The 22597-nt window shown below is 46.3% G+C and overlaps 1 pseudogene; it reads left to right on the top strand.

Moving 5' to 3' along the window:
* The first annotated feature begins 143 nt into the window (after positions 1-143).
* On the top strand, positions 144-18750 carry LOC147122785 (uncharacterized; annotated as a pseudogene).
* Positions 18751-22597: the final 3847 nt, after the last annotated feature.

Genomic DNA, 22597 nt, shown 5'->3' with positions numbered 1-22597 from the left:
CTTTATGCATTTCTCCACTTCACCGGACGAAGGAGCAGCGCTCCGAAAGCTTGTGATTTCAAATAAAGCTGTTGGACTATAACCTGGTGTTGTGTGACTTCTTACATTTGTCCACCCCAGTCCAACACCGGCATCTCCACACCATGGCTACTATCGACACCACAAACTGCCGGCTCAAAGTGGAGAGGATCTCCAAGAGGATCACGCATATCGACACAGACATCAAGTTTCTACAGAGATGCAAGAAAGCAGACAAGATCCCGAAAGGACTACAGATCATGAACCCACTCAAGTCGACCTACAACACAGACTACGCTGAGAGACTCTGCCGTCGTACCTCTCGCACACTCCTCAACCATCTTGTACACCAGCTCTACAGCAGACGCTGCAACCTCAAAACCGAGATGGAGTCCATCTTCTCAGCCTGTGCTCAGGACACAGCAGACCAGCTATGAGACACTGCCAAACCGACGAGGCAACGGAATTACGCTGCCTACATGCACACCAAGAACAGGAAGCTTGAGAATCTTGGCATCACCAGCAGCAGCAACCAAACCTCCCCCGGTACCATGGTAGAAACCACAAGGAAGTCCATTATCAACCTGTCTGACCACACCCTTCAACCAGACAAAATTGAAGTTCTCAGCCGAGGGCTCAATTTCTGCCCCACCACCAAAATGGACCCCATCGGTCTCGCGGCAGCCACAGAGGAATTCATCAGGAGAATGAGGCTCTGGGAATTCTCCCACAAATCCCAAGATGTCAGCAGCGAACCCAATGACACAATCAATGATCCAGAACAGCAGACAGAGGGATCCGCATTGCAGCAACCGAAGAAGAAAGAGTCAAATTGGACCCCTCCGGAGGGTCGCTGCCCTAAGCTTGACATGTATGCTCAAGCAGTCAGGGGATGCATCAACGCCAGATTCATCAGCCGCACTCACAAGACAGTCCAGAATGTCACCCGAGCACAACGCAACGCCAACAACGCTCTCAAGACCAACCGCAACATCATCATCAAACCAGCAAAGGAGAAGCCATCGTCATACAGAACAGAACGGACTATCGCAAAGAAGCATACCGACAACTGGACAACCAGGAACACTACAAACAATTACCCGCAGATCCGACCAAAGAACACACCCGCCAACTCAACAGACTGATCAAGACCTTCGATCCAGACCTTCAAAGCATCCTACGCACTCTCATCCCACGTATTCCCCGCATGGGAGACTTCTACTGCCTCCCAAAGATACACAAAGCCAACACACCCAGACGTCCTATCGTATCAGGCAACGGAACCCTGTGTGAGAACCTCTCTGGATATGTCGAGGGCATCCTGAAAACCATCGTACAGGGAACCCCCAGCTTCTGTAGCGACACTACAGACTTCTTACAGAAACTCAGCACCCATGGACCAGTTGAACCAGGAACACTCCTCGCCACGATGGACGTCTCGGCACTCTACACCAGTATCCCCCACAATGACGGCATTGCTGCGACAGCCTCAGTACACAACACCAACTACAGCTAATCTCCAGACGCCATCCTACAACTCATCCGCTTCATCCTTGACCACAATGTCTTCACCTTCGACAACCAGTTCTTTACCCAAACACACGGAACAGCCATGGGGACCAAATTCGCACCCCAATACGCCAACATCTTCATGCACAAGTTCGAGCAAGACTTCTTCGCTGCACAGGATCTCCAACCAACGCTATACACCAGATACATCAACGACATTTTCTTCCTATGGACCCACGGCGAAGAATCACTGAAAAGACTACACGATAACATCAACAAGTTCCATCCCACCATCAAACTCACCATGGACTACTCCTCAGAATCGGTTTCATTCTTGGACACACGAATCTCCATCAAAAACGGGCACCTCACCACTTCACTCTACCGCAAGCCCATGGACAACCTCATGATGCTCCACTTCTCCAGCTTCCACCCTAAACACGTTAAAGAAGCCATCCCCTATGGACAAGCCCTGCGAATACACAGGATCTGCTCAGACGAGGAGGAACGCGATGGACACCTACAGACGCTGAAAGACGCCCTCGTAAGAATGGGATATGACGCTCGACTCGTCGATTGACAGTTCCGACGGGCCACAGCGAAAAATCACATAGACCTCCTCAGAAGACAAACACGGGACACAACCAACAGAGTACCCTTCGTCGTCCAGTACTTCCCCGGAGCGGAGAAACTACGCCATTTTCTTCGCAGCCTTCAACATGTCATCGATGACGACGAACACCTTGCTAAGTCCATTCCCACACCTCCACTACTTGCCTTCAAACAGCCGCCTAACCTCAAACAGACCATCGTTTGCAGCAAATTACCCAGCTTTCAGGAACACAGCGACCACGACACCACACAACCTTGCCACAGCAACCGCTGCAAGACATGCCAGATCATCAACACAGATATCATCATCACACATGAGGACACCACCCACCAGGTGCATGGTACATACTCATGTGACTCGGCCAACGTTGTCTACCTCATACGTTGCAGGAAAGGATGCCCCGGAGCATGGTACATCGGCGAGACCATGCAGACACTGCGACAATGGATGTACGGACACCGCGCAACAATCGCCAGGCAGGAGTGTTCCCTCCCAGTCAGGAAACACTTCAGCAGTCAAGGACATTCAGCCTCCGATCTTCTGGTAAGCATTCTCCAAGGCAGCCTTCGAGACACATGACAATGCAAAATCGTCGAGCAGAAACTGATAGCCAAGTTCCGCACCCATGAGGATGGCCTCAACCGGGATCTTCGGTTCATGTCACGCTACATGTAACCCCACCTGACGTAGTGTCATCCAGACTCGAGTCATCATTGGCTTGTTCTTTCTACACAAATGCGGCCGGACCTGCTGCGATTTCCAGCAAAAAAAAATGCTTTTTGTCTGTTTTTTTGTTTTTCATACAGACCCCAGCATCTGCAACATTTGACCCCTTGTGACCCCACCTCATTGTTCTTTGATGTAATGTTTTCCTGACTGACCAGTTTGGACAGCATTCGCACCTTTGATTGCTGTGATTATCTCTCTGCCGAGGTGTGATAAATGGCAGTTAGAAAGATTACCTGTAAACATCTGACATTAATCTCTGACTATATAAGCTGTGTCTTTATGCATTTCTCCACTTCACCTGATGAAGGAGCAGCGCTCTGAAAGCTTGTGATTTCAAATAAAGCTGTTGGACTTTAACCTGGTGTTGTGTGACTTCTTACATTTGTCCACCCCAGTCCAACACCGGCATCTCCACACCATGACTGCTGCTTTTCTCCTTCTCAGGGGTAGAGGTCTCGGGTTTGGGAGGTGCTGTTGCAGAAGCCTTGGCGAGTTTCTGCAGTGCATCTTTTAGATGGTACACAGTGCATCCACATTGCACTGGTGGTGGAGGGAGTGAGGTGATGGATGGCATGCCGATCAAACTGGCTGCTTTATCCTGGATGATGTTGAGCTTTTTGAGTGTTGTTGGAGCTGCACTCATTCAGGCAAGTGGAGAGTATGCTATCACACTCCTGACTTATGCCTTGTAGGTGGTGGAAAGGCTTTGCAGGGGGCATCAGGAGGTGATTCACTCACTCAGCCAGCCTCTGACCTGATCTTGTGGCCACCATATTTATGTGACTGGTCCAGTTAATTTTCTGGTCAATGGTAAACCATAGGCTATTGATGGTATGGGATTTGATGATAGTAATGCTGTTGAATTTCAAGGGGCAGTGTTTCGACCCTCTCTTCTTGGAGGCGGTCATTGCCTGGCACTTGTGTGGCCCGACTTCTCAGCCCAAGACTGAATGTTGTCCAGATCTTGCTGCATGCGGGCATGGACTGGTTCATTATCTGAGGAGTTGTGAATGGAACTGATCATGTGCAATCATCAACAAACATCCCCACTTCTGACCTTATGTTGGAGGGAAGGTCATCGACGAAGCAGCTGAAGATTGTTGGGCCTAGGTCACTGCCCTGAGGAACTCCTGCAGTGATGTCCTTGGGCTGAGATGAATGGCCTCCAACAACCACAACTATCTTCCTGTATGCTACGTAAGACTCCAACCAGTGGATAGTGTTCCCCTTGATTCCCATTGATTTCAGTTTTACTAGGGCTCCTTGATGACACATTCGGTCAAATGCTGCCTTAATGTCAAGGGCAGTCACTCTAACCTGACCTCTGGAATTCAGCTTTTTTGTGCATGTTTGGACCCTGGCTGTAATGAGATCTGGAGCTGAGTGGTCCCGGCAGAACCCAAACTGAGCAGCAGTGACCATATTATTGGTGAGTAAGTGCCGCTTGATAGCCTTTGTCGACAACCACTTCCATCACTTTGCTGATGATTGAGAGTAGACTGATGGGGCGGGAATTGGCTGGATTGGATTTGTCCTGCTTTTTTTGGACTGGGCATACCTGGACAATTTTCCACATTGTCGGGTAAATGCCAGTGTTGTAGCTATACTGGAACAGCTTGGCTAGAAGCGCGGCTAGTTCTGAAGCACAAGTACTATAGCCGGGATTTTGTCGGGCTTGTAGCCTTAGCTATATCCAGTAAGCTCAGCGGTTTCTTCCTATCACATGGAGTGAATCAGATTGTTTGAAGACTGGCAACGGTGATGGTGGGACCTCAGGAGTAGGCCGAGATGGATCATCCACTCAGCACTTCTGGCTGAAGATGGTTGCAAACGCTTCAGCCTTGTCTTTTGTACTCATGTGCTATCATTGAGGATAGGGATATTCATGGAGCCACCTCCTCCCATTAGTTGTTTAATGGTCCAACAACATTCATGATTAGATGTGGCAGGACTGCAGAGCTTTGATCTGATCCGTTGTTTGTGGGATCGCTTAGCCCTGTCTATAGCATGCTATTTCCGCTGTTTAGAATGCATGTAGTCCTGTGTTGCAGTGTCACCAGGTTGGCACTTCATTTTTAGGTACTCCTGGTGCTGCTCCTTGCATGCTCCTCTACACCCCTCATTGAACCAGGGTTGGTCCCCTGGCTTGATGGTAATGGTAGAGTGAGGGATATGCCGGGCCATGAGGTTACAGAATGTGGTGGAATAGCCCACAGCGCATTTATCATCCCTTCCTTCTCACTCGCCTGTCCTCTCTATTCCTGGTTGTCTGGGTGACAGACAGCACCATCAGCAAAAACAGGCCACTGACTGACAGAGGGGGAGGTGCAGTGATGAAAATAATGTTTGTAAGGGTACAAAGCAGTGATGGCGAGAACGACCACTGAATGAGCTGCAGGTCTACCAAGAAACAATAGGCTGTGCAGCCATGGCAGTAGCTAACTTACGTATATAGGCTTTAAGGGTGACAGAAATAGAAATGTCACTGAGGTGTAGTAGAGAAGCACTGTTCCAAGGTTTGACTCAATGCACATTGTTGGGGCAGAATAGATAGAGCTTTATTTTGCAGGCTGTACATGACTTGGGATTGCTCATTGCTAGCATTTAGTGCCAAAAGAAAATATTCCATTCGCCAACACTGTTAACTCTCATCTTGATGTTTTCACAGTCACTACGAAGTCTGTAATATGCTATTTATTTTCCCCATTACTTTCCTGCCACACATTTCAGTCTTTGATCTAAAATTGAATTAACAGTAACAGTAGAAGTGAAGTCAATTACCACATTTTTAGAAAAAAAATTCTTGCCAATAAAATCTGCTATTTCATTGAACTAATGTACTGTAGCCTAACGCTGTAACAAACCTTGATATATTGTGACCTCAGATATCTGATAAGTGCTGTTTATGGCTCCCTCGTTAATAGGAAAAACACATAAAATATTTTCTCAATAACATAGCTCCTGCTCAAGTACGACTTTTGTATGGCTCCCAAGGACCGCATTACAGAGATGGTCCACTATATTTAAAGTGTGACATTCTAGTTCATTAGGCATATACATACACATATTCATTCACTTGTTGCCATATATCGAGTTTAAGTATTACTATTGATTTTTTTAAACCTACTGAATTGTAAAATGAGTACAACGTGCTCTTCATTCACAAAAATAAAAGTCACTGATGATGAAATTCATCTTCCTGAATAATGTATGCTGTGAACTGTACAGTTTTTCCACAGTCATTGAACAGCAGCCTTGCACTCAGGAGATAAATAGTTTATGAACATTCACATGCCCCTGCTGCAGCTGAATTATTGCAGAGTAATATTGGCATTAAAAGTGAAAACATAAAAGGAGACACAGAAACCTGGTTAGTTAGATGTAATGTGATAATAAAATGTGATTATTGTGAAATGGGAATGTTTAGTCACAGAGTGGCTGAGCAGCAGGAGACAAAGTGTATGGATGATGGGCAGGTACTCAAATTGGCAGGAGGTGACTAGTGGTGTCAAGCAAGGATCTGTGTTGGGGCCTCAACTAGTCACAATGGCCCAGAAATTCGGGTCAAGGGCTTCCCGCGGGTGTAAGCCCCCGACATGCACTTACCTTGCGCGCCGGCCGTTGTGCTGTGGGCCCCCGTGGAATTGTGATCCTGGGCCTCCTCCAACTGCCGGCACGCAGTGCTTGCGTATCCCAGGGGCGCAGTTATTTCGATGCATCTCCTGGGATCACGTGGGCCATGGGGAGCCAATCGGAGCAGGGAATGCTCCATTCATAAGTTTGACAGGAAAGGCTGTCAAACTTATAAATACTATAAGCCCCAAAACATCACTAAATCTTCAAATAATTTTTTTTTTTAATTACATTTTTTAAATAAACTATAAATTACATGAAATAACTATTTTAAACAATAATTTAAATTTTTGAAAAAAATAATTTTATTTTCTAACGGGGCTAAAAATAAACTTACCTTTCTTTAAAGTATTAAAAATAATAAACCTGTGGAAAAAATGTTTTAATTTATATTAATTCACCACTTACCTTGTAAAAAGCAGGCCTTGTGACTGCTTTTTACATGTCTAACTTCTGGAGACTTACCTTCCCGGGAAAACCTGTAAAAAAAACGCAAGTTCGATGCGCACGCGCAGCCTCTCCTGTGCACGCGTTCGACCTCTGAACCCCTTCTTTCAGGGGAACGGAAGTGCCGGTTTCCTGCGCATGCGCAGTGCATGCAGGAAACCGGCACTTCCATTGGGCTTATGGGTGAGTACCCCGTGCGTACTCACCTGTGGAGACCCGAATTTCTGGGCCAATATTTATTAATGACTTGATGATGGGATAGAAAGCCATATATACAAGTTTGTCGATGACATAAAGATAGGTGGCATTGTAAGCAGTATAGATGGAAGCATAAAATTACAAAGAGATATTAATAGATTAAGCGAATGGGCAAAAGAGTGGCAAATCGATTTCAATGCAGTGAAATGTGAGGTTATCCACTTTGAACCTAAAAAGGATAGAACAGTGTACTTTCTAAATGGTGAAAAGCTAGAAACAGTGGAGGTCCAAAGAGACTTGGGGGTCCAGATACATAGATCATTAAAATGTCATGGACAGGTACTGAAAATAATCAAAAAGGCCTTTATATCTAGAGGACTAGAATACAATGGGGTAGAAGTTATGCTACAGCTATACAAAATGCTGGTTAGGCCACACCTGGAGTACTGTGAGCAGTTCTGGGCACCACACTTTAGAAAGGATATATTGGTCTTGGAGGGAGTATAGTGAAGATTTACCAGAATGGTATCTGGACTCCAAGGATTAAATTACAAGGAGAGATTACAAAAACTGGGGTTATATTCTCTTGAATTTAGAAGCTTAAGGGATGATTTGATCGAAGTTTTCACAATATTATGGGGAACTGATAGGGTAGATAGAGAGAAACTATTTCCGCTGGTTGGGGATTCTAGGACTAGGGAGCATAGTCTAAAAATCAGAGCCAGGCCTTTCAGGAGTAAAGTTAGGAAACACATCTACACATAAAGGGAGGTAGAAGTTTGGAACTTTCTTCCGCAAATGGCATTTGATGCTAGGTCAATTGTTAATTTTAAATCTGAGAATGATAGATTTCTGTTAACCAAAGGCATTAAGGGATATGTGCAAAGGCAGGTATATGGAGTTAGGTCACAGATTAGCCATGATCTCATTGAATGGTGGAACAGGCTCGAGGGGCTAAATGGCCTACTCCTGTTCCTATGCTCCTATGTTATGTTACTGTGAGTTTGCTATCCTAAAAAGTGGCAAGAAATGTGAAGAAAAAGTAACTTTTCTTTATCCAATATTATATAGTTTTCCTCAGAAAAATGTTCAATGTGGATTAAAATCACGATGCAAGAAATTAGTCATTTTTGCAATGAAGGCTTTGCAGTTCATTTAAAGAGAATTGTTAACAGTTACAACTGATTGTAGCACAACAATATAAGAGGTTATAAGAATTGGCAACATCTATGTTTGTACTTAGCATAGTCTTCGCTGCATCTTTATTTGAAATTGGAGATGGTTTATTTTCAGTAGCACCTGAAAATGTTACAGGGAATTATCACAACATAAGTGTTTAACAATATTAAAAGATAAAGGGGGAGAAATTCGGTATCGCCCCGTTTGGGGCGCAATTATCAGCCGGGCGCAAAGTTTAGCGCCTGGCGCTAATTATCGCCTTCGACTGCAAAATTGGCCTCTATCGCCCCTGGAGGTGATTGGAGTGCTAAATCAGGCACTACACACCTCGATTAAGGCGCTAATGCCAAGGAACGAGGCGCTACCTCAGAGCGCTGGCAAAGCTCATGGGATGTCAGTCAGCAATGGAACACAGACACACTGGCAGCCAGTTCTTAAAGGGGAGGGTCGATCTTGCTCTCCAGCCACACCCTGCTCATTGCAGCCTTGAATCTCGGCCTGGAGAGACCTGTACATCAAATCTGCTGGAAAAAACAATGGAGAGGCCCAGGGAAAGAGCTCAGAGTGCAGTCCCCTTAGACTCTTCTAAATCGATGCAATGATGGTCAAATCAAAATGAATCTGCAGAGTGCTGCTCAGTACCCAAAACTCCTTCACACAGCATTGAATCTCTCCAGAAGTCTCTCTCTCTCTCTCAGAATGCGTGGTGCAAAAATGTCGCCGACAATAAAAGGCAGGAAGTGGCCGCCTTTAAATAGCGCTCCCCCAGTCCCTTCCTGACTGCAAAACATTCCCCTCTACCTGTCGTTGCTAGCGGCAGGCGGAAAGGCAGGGGGCGCCGCTCAATATCTGGTCCGAGGCGCCACCGGGGCGTTGCACGCTCATCTGATGTCATGATCTGCGGGCGCAGGAGATCGTGGCGGTAGTGTTTTGTGCCGCCGCAAAATGTCTGGTCAATTTCGCGAGCGGCGCAAATATCGCCGTGCCCGGGCACTAGTTGCTTTGCGCCCCATTAGCACCCTCTTCGGGTGCTAACGGGAGGCGCTAATCAACCAAATATTTCCCCCAATGGCCTATAAATTGGGGCACCTAAGGCCCCAAAATGGTGGACAGGAAACACACGTGCACCTTCAGCCAGAGATGTGCTGCTCACCATTTTGGATAAGGACAAACCAGAGGCATCCCTTATACATGCCTGAAGCAGGCTCTAGGCCTATTGCATATGCTGAGAAACCAGCCCTAGAACAACAAAGAAGGTAACTTGACTGAATGTGGAGCAGGGAGGAAGAGGAGTGCATTGAACCACCCTCCTTATCGCAGCTTTTCCAGACCATCAATTCCCACCGGCCTCCTCTCCTGACCCCTGATTGTGGACCCGCCAGTTTTCTCTCTCAATCCCCGATAGCTATGTTCCTGACCCCGACCCCCCAACCTCCCAGCCCCAACACTCGATTTCTCATGCTTCCGGCATTCCCGACCTCCAGCCCCAAGACCCCTCCCACCTCGATATCCCTCCCCCCCGGCTCCTATCACCCATGCTCCTGCCCCCTCCTATGACTGCAGGCCTCCCAACCTGCTCTTGATCCCCGGCTCCCGTGACTACAGGCCCCCCGAGTCTAGGCTGACTTGTGCCCCCGACCCTCAGTTCCGACCTCCGGCTCTGAGTTGTCTCGCTCCACCACCGTTGCCCCCCCCACCCCGATCTCCAACCTGACCCTCGGACCTACTTACCTGAGGAACAATGTGACGCTCCTCACTAGTCTTTGCCAGCGGGCTGTTGCACCCCACCGGCTCCATTGCAATGAGGTCCAGGTCCAATATCAGGGCTGTCTCGATCCTCACCTTATGTACCCTATGCACCCTCATGCAGGCACCCGAATGTCTGGGCCATACTACGACTACAGCATATTTCATTACCAGTAGACAGCTTCATAAAATGTATTCACTTTCATTATATCCTGTAGTCTGACTATTTTTATTTTACTGTAAATAAACAGTTGTTTAAAAGTAACCAGGACATGACATTTTCATTTCTCTGGAGAAGTAAGTACATTGAGCAAATAGCATTCCATCTCAGTGTAAGTGCCGAGGTGTGCCTACTGGAAGGAAGCCTTTGCCGTTGATCCCGGCAGACTTCCTGTGGAAGTTTCGAAGTTCCATAATTTCCAATGGTGAGTGCCTTCACAACTAGAGCTGCATCTGGGCCACCCGCCATACCAGGAGGGACAGAGACATCCGGCCAAAGAGTGCCTGGTGTGGGAAGGTGCAGCGTCCCTCCCGGAAAGAATTAGGTGTTATCCCCAGGCCCCCTTGTAATGGAGACAATATAAATATCAAAATAAAATTGCCCTTCAAATCTTTCAGGGTCCAGGCTATGATCCAGTCTGGACCCACTGGTGGGTCCCTCTTCCACCAGTGGTCAGGAAGGTATATTTGGTCTGCCTGAGTAAACCTTTGCTGACACTACGCTAGGTCCCACTGAGGGCATGGAATGTGGAGCTCTTGACATAGGTAAAGTTTAATTCACCTTAAACCCTCCCTCCAGAAAGAGCTTTTTGTGAAGGAAGCTCTGAAGTACATTCCCCCCACCCCATATAAGGATTTCAAGGTCAGGGAAGGGAAGGTTTAATCACTCACCAAATTCAGATCAAAATCTGGACTGACCATGACTGCTATAATAATTTTGCTACCTTTGTGCCAACCCCTCACTCCCTCTCCTCTCCCTTCCTCTCTCACTTCCTCTCCTTTCTGTTCCCCTCCTCTTCCTTCTCCATCCTCTAACCTTCCTTTCCCCACCTTTCTCCCCTCTTCCCTCTTCCATCCCCTTTCCTTGCCCTACCTTCCCTCCCTTCCTCACCTCTCTCTCCTTTCCCCTCCCCTTTCCTTGCCCTACCTTCCCTCCCTTCCTCACCTCTCTCTCCTCTCCTTTCCTGAGTCAAATTATCCCCCACCTACTAGTCCTGCTTCTCCTGAATACTACACTTAGGGCTAGAAATTCGCTGCATTTGCCCTCTCGTTAGCACCCCAGGGTGGGACGCTAATTGGGTGCAAATGACTTTTCACCTGGGTGCGGCGCTGCTAACGAATCCCACTAAATTCAGCGGCAGTTTAGCGGCGGCAGTAATCAGTAGCATCCCGCTCTGCTGCGCAGGCGATGAGGATGTCATCACCGTGCGCAATGCCCTGTTTTCGCCCCACTTGCAAGATTGGCCCATGCCCCTTGAATCCGTGCTGGGCAATGACAGCGACCAATTCAGGGGACAGGAACGGAGAGGCAGGGGTTGGTGGGGCAATAAGCAAAGGGGAGGTGGCGGGCGGGAAACAAAAAAATCGGCCAGCTTACTCGTCGTGGCCCTTTGCCTCTTTGAATGTGGGGTCCGTGCCATGATCTGCCAGCCCGGCACTCCTCTTGAGGGTAAAATCACCCCACACCCTGCCCCCACCCCAGTAATGCTTCTGCGTGACGTTGATAAGTCGATGTCAGCTTGAGTGTTGTTAAATTTAAGAAGCAGTTTTGTGCCTTTGAGACTGTAGGGGACTGGACTGAGCTAGACTGGAAGGATTTTGCTTAATGTCCATAATGCCATCAGAGAGCAGAAAGCTATCTTACAGGAACAGCTACCACAGGTGAAGAACAGTGCTCCAATAAATTGTACCACTCATTGTTTGGTTCCCAATTGTTTCCTCCCTGAAGGCCCACATTAATTAACGCTGAGTGCTTTATGTTGTTTGATTGCTCTTTTCATGTCCAGTTCATTGCTAAATGGATTGCTGACTTCAACTAGTAAATTCTGTGCCCTCACATAACTTGCATCTCACGTCAATGCAAATTAATTGTGTGCTGAATGCATTCATAAGCATCAATAATAGTTATGGTGGCTGTAGTGCATTGATAATAGAACACAAAGAGAAAATGGATACAGATTACAGCAATGTGTGAGTGAATATGAAGAATATATTTACAGGCCTGCTATTTTTCTTGCCAAGATTTAAGCCAGTTGTGTTTGAACCAAGTATTTGATTTCCAGAAAACCTGATGCTAACATTATGAATGCCAAACTGTGATAAAAATAAACCAGATATGCTCAATGTCACAAATGCCAAATTTATATTATCTCAGTCTACCTTCCTCGGAACAACTGCTCATGGTTCTGGTTAGTTCAAGCCAAGCATAAAGAAAGCACAAATATCGCATTCAGGGAGACATTTTAGGACATTTCCCATGCAATGTATGAGCACAATTGACTTCAATGATTTTTAATCAATTAATCTAACATGCTGCGGGTGAGCTGAGGCTTCTCAGCTAAGAAGAAAAATATTATCATGGTGCATATAGGTACCAACGATATAGGTAAAAAACGGGATGAGGTCCTAAAAGCTGAATGTAGTGAGTTAGGAGTTAAATTAAAAAATAGGACCTCAAAGGTAGTAATCTCAGGATTGCTACCAGTGCCACATGCTAGACAGAGTACAAATAGAAGGATATTTCAGGTGAATACGTGGCTAGAGAAATGGTGCAAGGGGGAGGGATTCAAATTCCTGGGACATTGGAACCAGTTCTGGGGGAGGTGGAACCAGTACAAACTGAACGTTTTGCACTCAGTCTAAGATGGTCTGATCTCTGGTTGGTTCTTCGACATATTGGTCCAGGAAACCATCCCCTATACACTCTAGGAATTGCTCCTCCACAGTATTGTTACTAATTTGGTTAGCCCAATCTATATGTAGATTAAGGTCACCCATGATAACTGCTATGCCCTTATTGCACGCATCTCTAATTTCCTGTTTAATGGAATCCCCAAACTCAGCATTACTGTTTGGGGGTCTGTATACAACTCCCACTAACATTTTCTGCCCCTTGGTATTTCTCAGCTTATGTGATTTCCAGCAAAAAAAGTGTTTTTTGTTTTTCATACAGACCCCAGCATCTGCAACATTTGACCCCTTGTGACCCCACCTCATTGTTCTTTGATGTAATGTTTTCCTGACTGACCGGTTTGGACGCCATTCACACCTTTGATTGCTGTGATTATCTCTCTGCCGAGGTGTGATAAATGGCAGTTAGAAAGATTACCTGTAAGCTTCTGACATTATTCTCTGACTATATAAGCTGTGTCTTTATGCATTTCTCCACTTCACCTGATGAAGGAGCAGTGCTCCGAAAGCTTGTGATTTCAAATAAAGCTGTTGGACTATAACCTGGTGTTGTGTGACCTCTTACATTTGTCCACCCCAGTCCAACACCGGCATCTCCACACAATGAACTGCTCAAATAGATGTAAATGGATATTATATAATTGGGATTACAGAGACAGGCTCCAGGGTGACCAAGGATGGGAATTCAACATCCAGGGTTATTCAATATTCAGGAAGGACAGGCAAAAAGTAAAAGGAGGTGGGGTAGCATTGCTGGGTAAATAGGAGATTAACACAATAGCAAGGAAGGATATTAGCTCTGATGATGTGGAATCTGTATGGGTAGAGCTGAGAAATACCAAGGGGCAGAAAATGTTAGTGGGAGTTGTATACAGACCCCCAAACAGTAATGCTGAGTTTGGGGATTCCATTAAACAGGAAATTAGAGATGCGTGCAATAAGGGCATAGCAGTTATCATGGGTGACTTTAATCTACATATAGATTGGGCTAACCAAATTAGTAACAATACTGTGGAGGAGCAATTCCTAGAGTGTATAGGGGATGGTTTCCTGGACCAATATGTTGAAGAACCAACCAGAGATCAGACCATCTTAGACTGAGTATTATGTAATGAGAAAGGATTAATTAGCAATCTTGTTGTGTGAGGCTCCTTGGCGAGGAGCGATCATAATATGATAGAATTCTTCATTAAGATGGAGAGTGAAGTAGTTGACTCAGAGACTAGGGTCCTGAATTTAAATAAAGGAAACTACAATGGTATGAGGCGCAAGTTGGCTAGGATGGATTGGGGAATGTTACTTAAAGGGTTGACGGTGGATAGACAATGGCAAATATTTAAAGATCGCATGGATGAACTACAGAATTTGTTCATCCAGTGCCTGGCATAAAAATAAAACAGAAAAGGTGGCCAAGCCGTGGCTAACAAGGGAAATTAGGGATAGCATAAGATCCAAGGAGAGGACAAATAAATTGGCCAGAGAAAGCAGCAAACCTGAGGATTGGGAGCAGTTTCGGATACACCAAAGGAGGACAAAGGGATTAATTAAGAGGGGGAAAAGAGAATATGGGAGTAAGCTTGCGGGGAACATAAAAACTGACTGTAAAAGCTTCTATAGATATGTAAAGAGAAAAAGATTGGTGAAGTCAAGCTTTGGTCCCTTACAGTCAGAATCAGGGGAATTTATAATGGAGAACAATGAAATGGCTGACCAATAAAATACATACTTTGGTTCTGTCTTCACAAAGGAGGACACAAATAACCTCCCAGAGATGTCGGGGAACATAGTGTCTAATGAGAGGGTGGAATTGAATGAAATCAGTATTTGTAGGGAAATGGTGTTAGGGAAACTGATGGGTTGAAGGCCGATAAATCCCTAGGACCTGATAATCTACATCCTAGGGTATTTAAGGAACTGGCCCTAGAGATAGTAGATGCATTGCTGGTCATCTCCCAAAATTCTACAGACTCTGGAACAGTTCCCTAGGATTGGAGGGTAGCTAATGTAACCCTGCTATTTAAAAAAGGTGGTAGAGAGAAAACGGGGAATTATAGACCGGTAAGCCTGACATTGGTAGTGGGGAAAATGCTAGAGTCGATCATAAAAGATGTAATAGCAGAGCACTTGGAAAACAGTGAGAGGATTGGACAAAGTCAACATGGATTAACAAAAGAAAAATCATGCTTGACTAATCTGCTGGAAGTTTTTGAGGATGTAACTGGTAGGAAAAATAAGGGAGAACCAGTAGAAGTGGTGTATTTGGATTTTCAGAAGGCTTTCGATAAGGTCCCGCATAAGAGATTAGCATGCAAAGTTAAAGCACATGGGATTGGGGTTAAGGTACTGACTTGCATAGAGAACTGCTTGGCGGACAGAAAGCAAAGAGTTGGAATAAATGGGTCTTTTTCTGAGTGGCAGGCAGTGACAAGTGGGGTACCGCAGGGATCGGTGCTAGGGCCCCAGCTATTCACAATATATATTAATGATCTAGACGAGGGAACTAGATGTAATATCACCAAGTTTGCAGATGACACAAAGCTGGGTGGGCGTGTGTGCTGTGAGGAGGATGCAGAGAAACTCCAGTATGATTTGGACAGGTGGGGTGATTGGGCAGATACATGGCAGATGCAGTAAATGTGGATAAATGCGAGGTTATCCACTTTGGTGGCAAAAACAGGAAGACAGATTATTATCTGAATGGCAATAGATTGGGAAAAGGGGAAGTGCAACAAGACCTGGGTGTCCTTGTGCACCAGTCGCTGAAGGTATGCATGCAGGTGCAGCAGGCGGTTAAAAAGGCAAATGGTATATTGGCCTTCATAGCGAGAGGATTCGAGTACAGGAGCAAGGATGTCTTGCTGCAGTTGTACAGGGCCTTGGTGAGACCACACCTTGAGTATTGTGTGCAGTTTTAGTCGCCTTATCTGGGGAAGGATGTTCTTGCCATGGAGGGAGTGCAACGAAGATTCACCAGACTGATACCTGGGATAGCAGGAATGACGTATGAAGAGAGATTGGGTCGATTAGGCTTGTACTCGCTGGAGTTTAGAAGAATGAGAGGGGATCTCATTGATACTTATAAAATTCTAACAGGACTAGACAGACTAGATGCAGGAAAGATGTTCCTGATGGCCGGGGAGTCCAGAACCAGGGGTCACAATCTAAGGATAATGGGTAAGCCATTTAGGACTGAGATTAGGAGGAATTTCTTCACCCAGAGAGTGGTGAACCTGTGAAATTCTCTACCACAGAAGGCAGTTGAGGCCAATTCATTAAATATATTCAAGAAGGTGTTAGATATATTTCTTAAGGCTAATGGGATCCAGGGATATGGGGAGAAAGCAGGGACAGGGTACTGAATTTGCATGATCAGCCATGATCTCATTAAATGGCGGAACAGGTTCGAGGGGCCGAATGGCCTACTCCTGCTCCTATCTTCTATGTTTCTATTATGAATGGGGACAAGGGGTGACAGTCAGTTGAATGGGGAATATTACTGAAGGCTCAATGCCAAAGCAAACTTGTTTACAATTATGCTAGGTGAATGAAGGGGAATATGCAGTCATCAATTATGTCATTCAGCAACTGGGCCCATTTTTTTTTACACTGATGCTAGAACTGCATTCACGCTTGGGTTGAACAAGTAAAGAGGGGCTCCAGTGGACCACGAGGGCCACACAATGGCCACCTCTTTCTTATTAAACAATTTTTAAAAATTTGTTCATGGGATGTCTGTATCGCTGGCAAGGCCAGCATTTATTGTCCATCCCTAATTGTCCTTGAGAAAGTTGTGGTGAGCCGCCTTCTTGAACCACTGCAGTCCGTGTGGTGAAGGTACTCCCACAGTGCTGTTAGGGAGGGATTTCTAGGATTTTGACCCAGCAGCGATGAAGGAACAGCGATATATTTCCACGTCAGGATGGTGTGTGACTTGGAGGGAAACTTGGAGGTGGTGGTGTTCCCATGTGCCTACTGCCCTTGTCCTTCTAGGTGGCAGAGCTCGCGGGTTTAGGAGGTGCTGTCGAAGAAGCCTTGGTGAGTTGCTGCAGTGCATCTTGTAGATGGTACACACTGCAGCCACGGTATGCCAGTGGTGTAGGGGGTGAATGTTTAAGATGGTGCATGGGGTGCCAATCAAGCGGGCTGCTTTGTCCTGGATGGCATCGAGCATCTTGAGTTACTGGAGCTGCACTTATCCAGGCAAGTGGAGAATATTCCAACACACTCCTGACTTTTGCCTTGTAGATGGTGGAATTTCGATTGAAGTACCCTTTCAGTCTATTTCTTAGAATAGATCCATAATTTTACCAGTCATTGTCATTAGGCTGATGAGCTTGTAGTTACCTGGGTTTGATGTGTCACCCATTTTTGAATATCGGTATGTCATTTGCCTTCAGCAGTAAAATCAACAAAATGTTAATTAGGGCCAATTTTACCTAATTGCAATCCCAGCAGGGAGCTTCGCCCACCGGGAGCATATATCAGGAATTCAAGAACGTACAACCCATTAGTTTTCCATTGAACAATAACAGCAATAACAACATGTATTTGAATAGCAACTTCAATATAGAAAAACATCCCAACGCTCTTCTCAGAAGTGTAATCAGACAAAAATGAATACTGATCCAAAGAAGGAGATATTAGGAGGGGTAACTTAAAGCTTAATCAAGAGGTGGGCTTTAAGGAGGGTTTTTAGAGGAGGAGAGAGGTGGAGAAGTGGAAAGGTTTAGGGAGGGAATGCCAGAACATAGGGCTTACATAGCTGAAGGCATGGCCGCCAATGGTGGGTGGAAGGGAGGAGAAAGTGCACATGAGGCCAGAGACAATGGAACATAGAATTCTCAGAGGGTTGTAGGGCTGGGGGAGATTGCAGGGATAGGGAGGGGTGAAGCCATGAAGGGATCTAAATATGAGAAAGATATTCATAAATTCGCGGCGTTCAAGGACCGGCAGCCTATGTAAGTCAGCAAGCACAGAGGTAATGGGTAAGCAGAACTTGATGCGGGATAGGATATGGGCAGCAGTGTTTTAGATGAGCTAATGCATATGCAGGGTGGAGGATTGGAGGTCTGCCAGGAGTGCATTGGAATAGATAAGCCTGGATGAGGGTTTCAGCAGCAGGGTGGCTGAGGCAGGGCCAGAGGTGGAGGATGTTATGGAAGTAGGCAGTCTTTATGATGTAGAGGATATGGAGTCAGAAGCTCAGCTCGAGGTCAAAAAGGATGTTGAGTTGCAAATAATCTGATTCAACCTGAGACAGTGGCTCGGGAGAGGGATGGAATCAGTGGTGAGGTTACGGAATTTGTGGCGAGAGCCGAAGGTGATGACTTTAATTTTCCCAGTGTTTAACTGGAGCAAATTCCAGCTTATCCAGGACTGGATTTTGGGATTGAGATAGGTGGTGGAGAGGTCGAGCTGGGTGTTGTCAGCATGCAGTTGCAAGGTGACCCCATGTCTTTGAATGATGTCACCAAGAAGTAGCATGTAGATGAGGAAGTGAAGCAGGCTAAGTACGGATCCTTGGGTAATTCCAGAGGTAATAATGTGGGGACAGGAAAGTAAGTCATTCATTAATACAGTCCCAGATAAAGACCTGCACAGCGATTTTTGAGTGCCCTCATTCATCGGTGGATGATGGGCAGAATGAGCCCATCACCCACGCAGTGAACTTCAACGGAACCATTTTCACAGTCACGCCTCTTTTGAATAATATCGGCGAGCTGCCTGTGTTTTTGAAGCACTACAAGGTAGCTTTCCGATCGGGGTAGATGGGAAATCTGTTGGCTCCTCAGTGGAGCCAAGTTGGCTGATTGGTGTTATAGGAAAGGGTCAGGCAATAACGGGGGAGGCCTCAGTAGGTCCAACAGCAGGCAGGAAGATTTACATTAAAAAAAAGCTCCCTCAGAGCATTTTTAGAGAGACCTCCAGCACTCCCTTTAAGGACTGGTAGTTTGGTTGCTTTATGTTCAGTTCCACTGAGTGGGACTTTCGCAGGGTACGTGCTGCACATGACATCATGGAAATTGCATCGAGGTCCTATGTCCATCATTCCAATTTGCATAACTTAATGAGGTTCCTGTCTGTTTTGGGTGGGTGTGTTGGATGCCTGTTTAATGTACCACTACAAAATGGCAGCAGGTCCGACTTTGACGGGAACGGGACTTGGAGAGGTATGGCAAATTGTGACAAGGATTGTGAAAGACTGCAGGAGGAGGTAGGTGGCAGATCCAGTTCAATGTAGAAAAATGTGAAGTAATACAGTTTGTAAGTAAGAATAGGGAAAGGAAACATTTTAAATGGAATACAGGAGCAAAGAGACATTCATCTGCAGATAGACAGGTAATTAAAGGTGATAGCAACAAATAGGTAAAGTCCATAAAAAAGGCAAAAGGCAAATGGTTTTGCATCTAGAGAAAGGGAATACCAAAGCAAGGCGGCAATATTGAACTTGTACAAGACCTTAGCTAAACTGCAGTTGGAATATTATGTGTGGTTTTGGGTATCTCATTACAGGGAGAACCATAGGAACAGGAGTAGGCCATTCAGCCCCTCGAGCTTGTTCCACCATTCAACAAGGTCATGGCTGATCTGAATAAGAAAGCAATGTACAAAGTGCAGTGTAGATTCTCCAGGATGTTATTAGGGTTTGGGGTTACAGTTATGATAAGCAACTTGAGAAGTTAGGACATGTAGTGTATGTACCTTTAAGGGGAGAACTACTTTTTACAGCTCCTGTATACTGTAGTACCGGCAGCGACCACACCTGTATATAACCCTGAGTAGGGATCTGTACTTTTAGTTTTAGAGTGACCCTCATCCAGTAAACACCTGTTGATTGTTCCTCTGCAGTCTCTGTCTATTTCTTGAAGGACACCATACATCAAGATTCACAGATTTAACGTTGGCGACGAGTCGATTCGAACCAACCTGCAACTCTGCAGAAGAAGGCCGATTCCAGGGGCATGGGCGTCGACCATCCGGCGGAGACTCCAGCGAGATGGGCTGGCAGCAGGTATGGCGCAGACCCTTCCCGGACGGCGGCGGCTGGAGCCAACCGACGGCACAGGGGAAGGCCGAGCAGCGTCAATGGGGTAAGAGAGAGGGTAAAGTGCACAGGGCGCAGCCGGGGTTGAAGACCGAGCGGCGTCGACGGAAAAAAAAAAAGAAAAAAGAGAGAGAGGGTAGAGCGCACGGGGCGCAGCCGGGGTTCAGGACCGAGCGGCGTCAACGAGAGAGGCATGCAGGAAAATGCACAGAGCACGGCCGGTGTTCAAGGGCTGAGCAGCGTCCGCAGGGGAAGAAAGGAAAGCGCGGGAGATGCCATTTGAGCCGCAGCGGAGAAGAAGGGAGAGCGTGGGAGACGCCATTTTTGAGCCGCAGCGGAGAAGAAGGGAGAGTGCGGGAGATGCCATTTTGAGCCAGCGGAGAAGAAGGGAGAGCGCAGGAGACGCCATTTTTAGCCAGTCTAACCACACCCAGGGATGCCGAAGAGTGGCAGTGTCACAGCGTTCGACAATGAAGTCGAAGATTGGGCACCATATGTAGAACGCATAGAAGTGTACTGCAAGGCGAATGAAGTGCCAGATGCCAGGAGAGCACTGGTATTGTTGAATTCCATGGGTGCAAAAATGTATGGCTTACTGCAAAACCTAGTAAACCCAGAGAAGCCAGTGGAAAAGGATTTTGAAAGCATAGTGGCAATCCTACAGGACCACTTAAACCCCACGCCGCTGCTGATAGCAGAAAGATTTAAGTTCCACAAAAGGAACCAGCATAAAGACGAAAGTAATGCTGAGTATTTAACGGAACTGCGCAAGCTATCGAAACACTACCAGTTTTGAATGGGACTAGCAGATACTTTAAGAGACAAGTTTGTGTGTGGGTTTCAAAGTGAAGGAACCCAGAAACGGCTTCTATCAGAAAAGGATCTTACGCTGGACAAGGCTTTCAGCATGGCAGTGTCACAGGAAGCAGCCGCACGGGGCGTTGCAGAGATACAACGGAGACCGCAAGAATATGGCACAAATGAAATGTCATATGGAGCAGTGAAGTGTTATCGCTACGGCAGAACAACACACGACCATAAGGATTGTTGGTTCAAGGACCAAGTGTGCAGACAGTGTGGAAAAGTAGGACACATAGCAAGAGTCTGCAGGTCAGGAAAGAAAACCAGCAGCAAGAAATCTCCACAGGAGAAGTACATAAAGGTACATAAGGTGACGGAGAGTAGTTCAGACGAACAGAAAAGTGATACAGACTCCGGAAACAAGGAGCTGGGTTGTCTGAAACTACATAATGTAATCAAAATGGAGGATCACCAAACTATCTGGGTCAGGCTCAAGATAGCCGGAGTCCAAGTGAAAATGGAATTGGACACAGGATCAGCCCTAACAGTCATAAACCGAAGGGACTACAAGCGGCTATTCTCACATATACCATTGAGAGATACAGAGATTGTCTTGAAGATGTACACGGGGCAAAAAAGTCTACCCTAAAGGAAAAATAAGGGTGAACGTTATATATAACGGCAAGGAAACACCAAAAATGGACCTATATGTATTGCCAGATGGAGGACCACCACTACTAGGACGTGAATGGATCCGGAAGATACAGCTAGATTGGCATTCCATACAAGCACTGACTGTAGATGCCAAAAAGGATGACGACGTCACACCTGGACGACTGTCAAAAATGCTAACTGACGCACAAGAAGTGTTCCAGGAGGGACTCAGAACACTAAAAGGCATAACAGCGACGATCAAAATAGAGGAAAATGCAAGCTCAAAGTTTTTAAGGCCAGACCGGTACCTTATGCGATCCGCCCAGCCGTCGAAGCAGAGCTGGAAGGTTTGGAATGTTCAGGAGTACTGTCCAAAGTGGACTGGAGCGAGTGGGCTACACCCATCGTTCCTGTAATGAAGAGATCGTTGAGTAATACGCCCGGGGAACCAAAGAAGGTTCGCATCTGTGGGGACTTTAAGGTGACAGTGAACCCAGTCCTTCACACGGTACAATATCCGCTTCCGCGGATTGAAGATATTTTCGCCTCGCTATCTGGAGGAAAACGCTTCACTAAGATTGATCTGGCCCAGGCGTAACTGCAAATGGAGGTAGAAGAAGCCTCAAAACAGTACCTCACGATCAACACTCATAAAGGTCTCTACCAATACAACCGGCTGGTGTTCGGGGTGGCATCAGCTCTGGCTATTTGGCAAAGGGCAATGGATCAAGTCCTGCAAGGGATTCCAGGGACCCAGTGTTATTTGGATGACATCGTGGTCACGGGCGGAAATGAGAGTGATCACCTCGCCAACCTGGAGAAGGTGCTCACTAGATTGAAGGAATATGGGCTCCGAGCTAATCGCCACAAATGCGAGTTTTTCCAGAAGCAGATCTCGTATTGTGGCCACGTTATTGATGAAGAGGGGTTACATAAGTCCCCTGAAAAGATTGACGCAGTAGTCAAGGCTCCAGCACCGGAAAATGTGTCACAACTGAGGTCGTTCCTCGGGCTGGTGAACTACTACCATAAGTTCTTGCCGAATTTGTCTACAGAACTACACCCACTGAACACCCTACTGCAAACGGGGGTACCATGGAAGTGGAATGACGAAT

The sequence above is a fragment of the Somniosus microcephalus genome, chromosome 2 (assembly GCF_052327205.1).
Source record: "Somniosus microcephalus isolate GS21.2 chromosome 2, FLI_Smic_1.0, whole genome shotgun sequence".
Classification (NCBI taxonomy): Eukaryota; Metazoa; Chordata; class Chondrichthyes; order Squaliformes; family Somniosidae; genus Somniosus; species Somniosus microcephalus.
The sequence above is the reverse complement of the archived record's forward strand: the minus strand, read 5'-3'. Positions and strand labels throughout refer to the sequence as shown.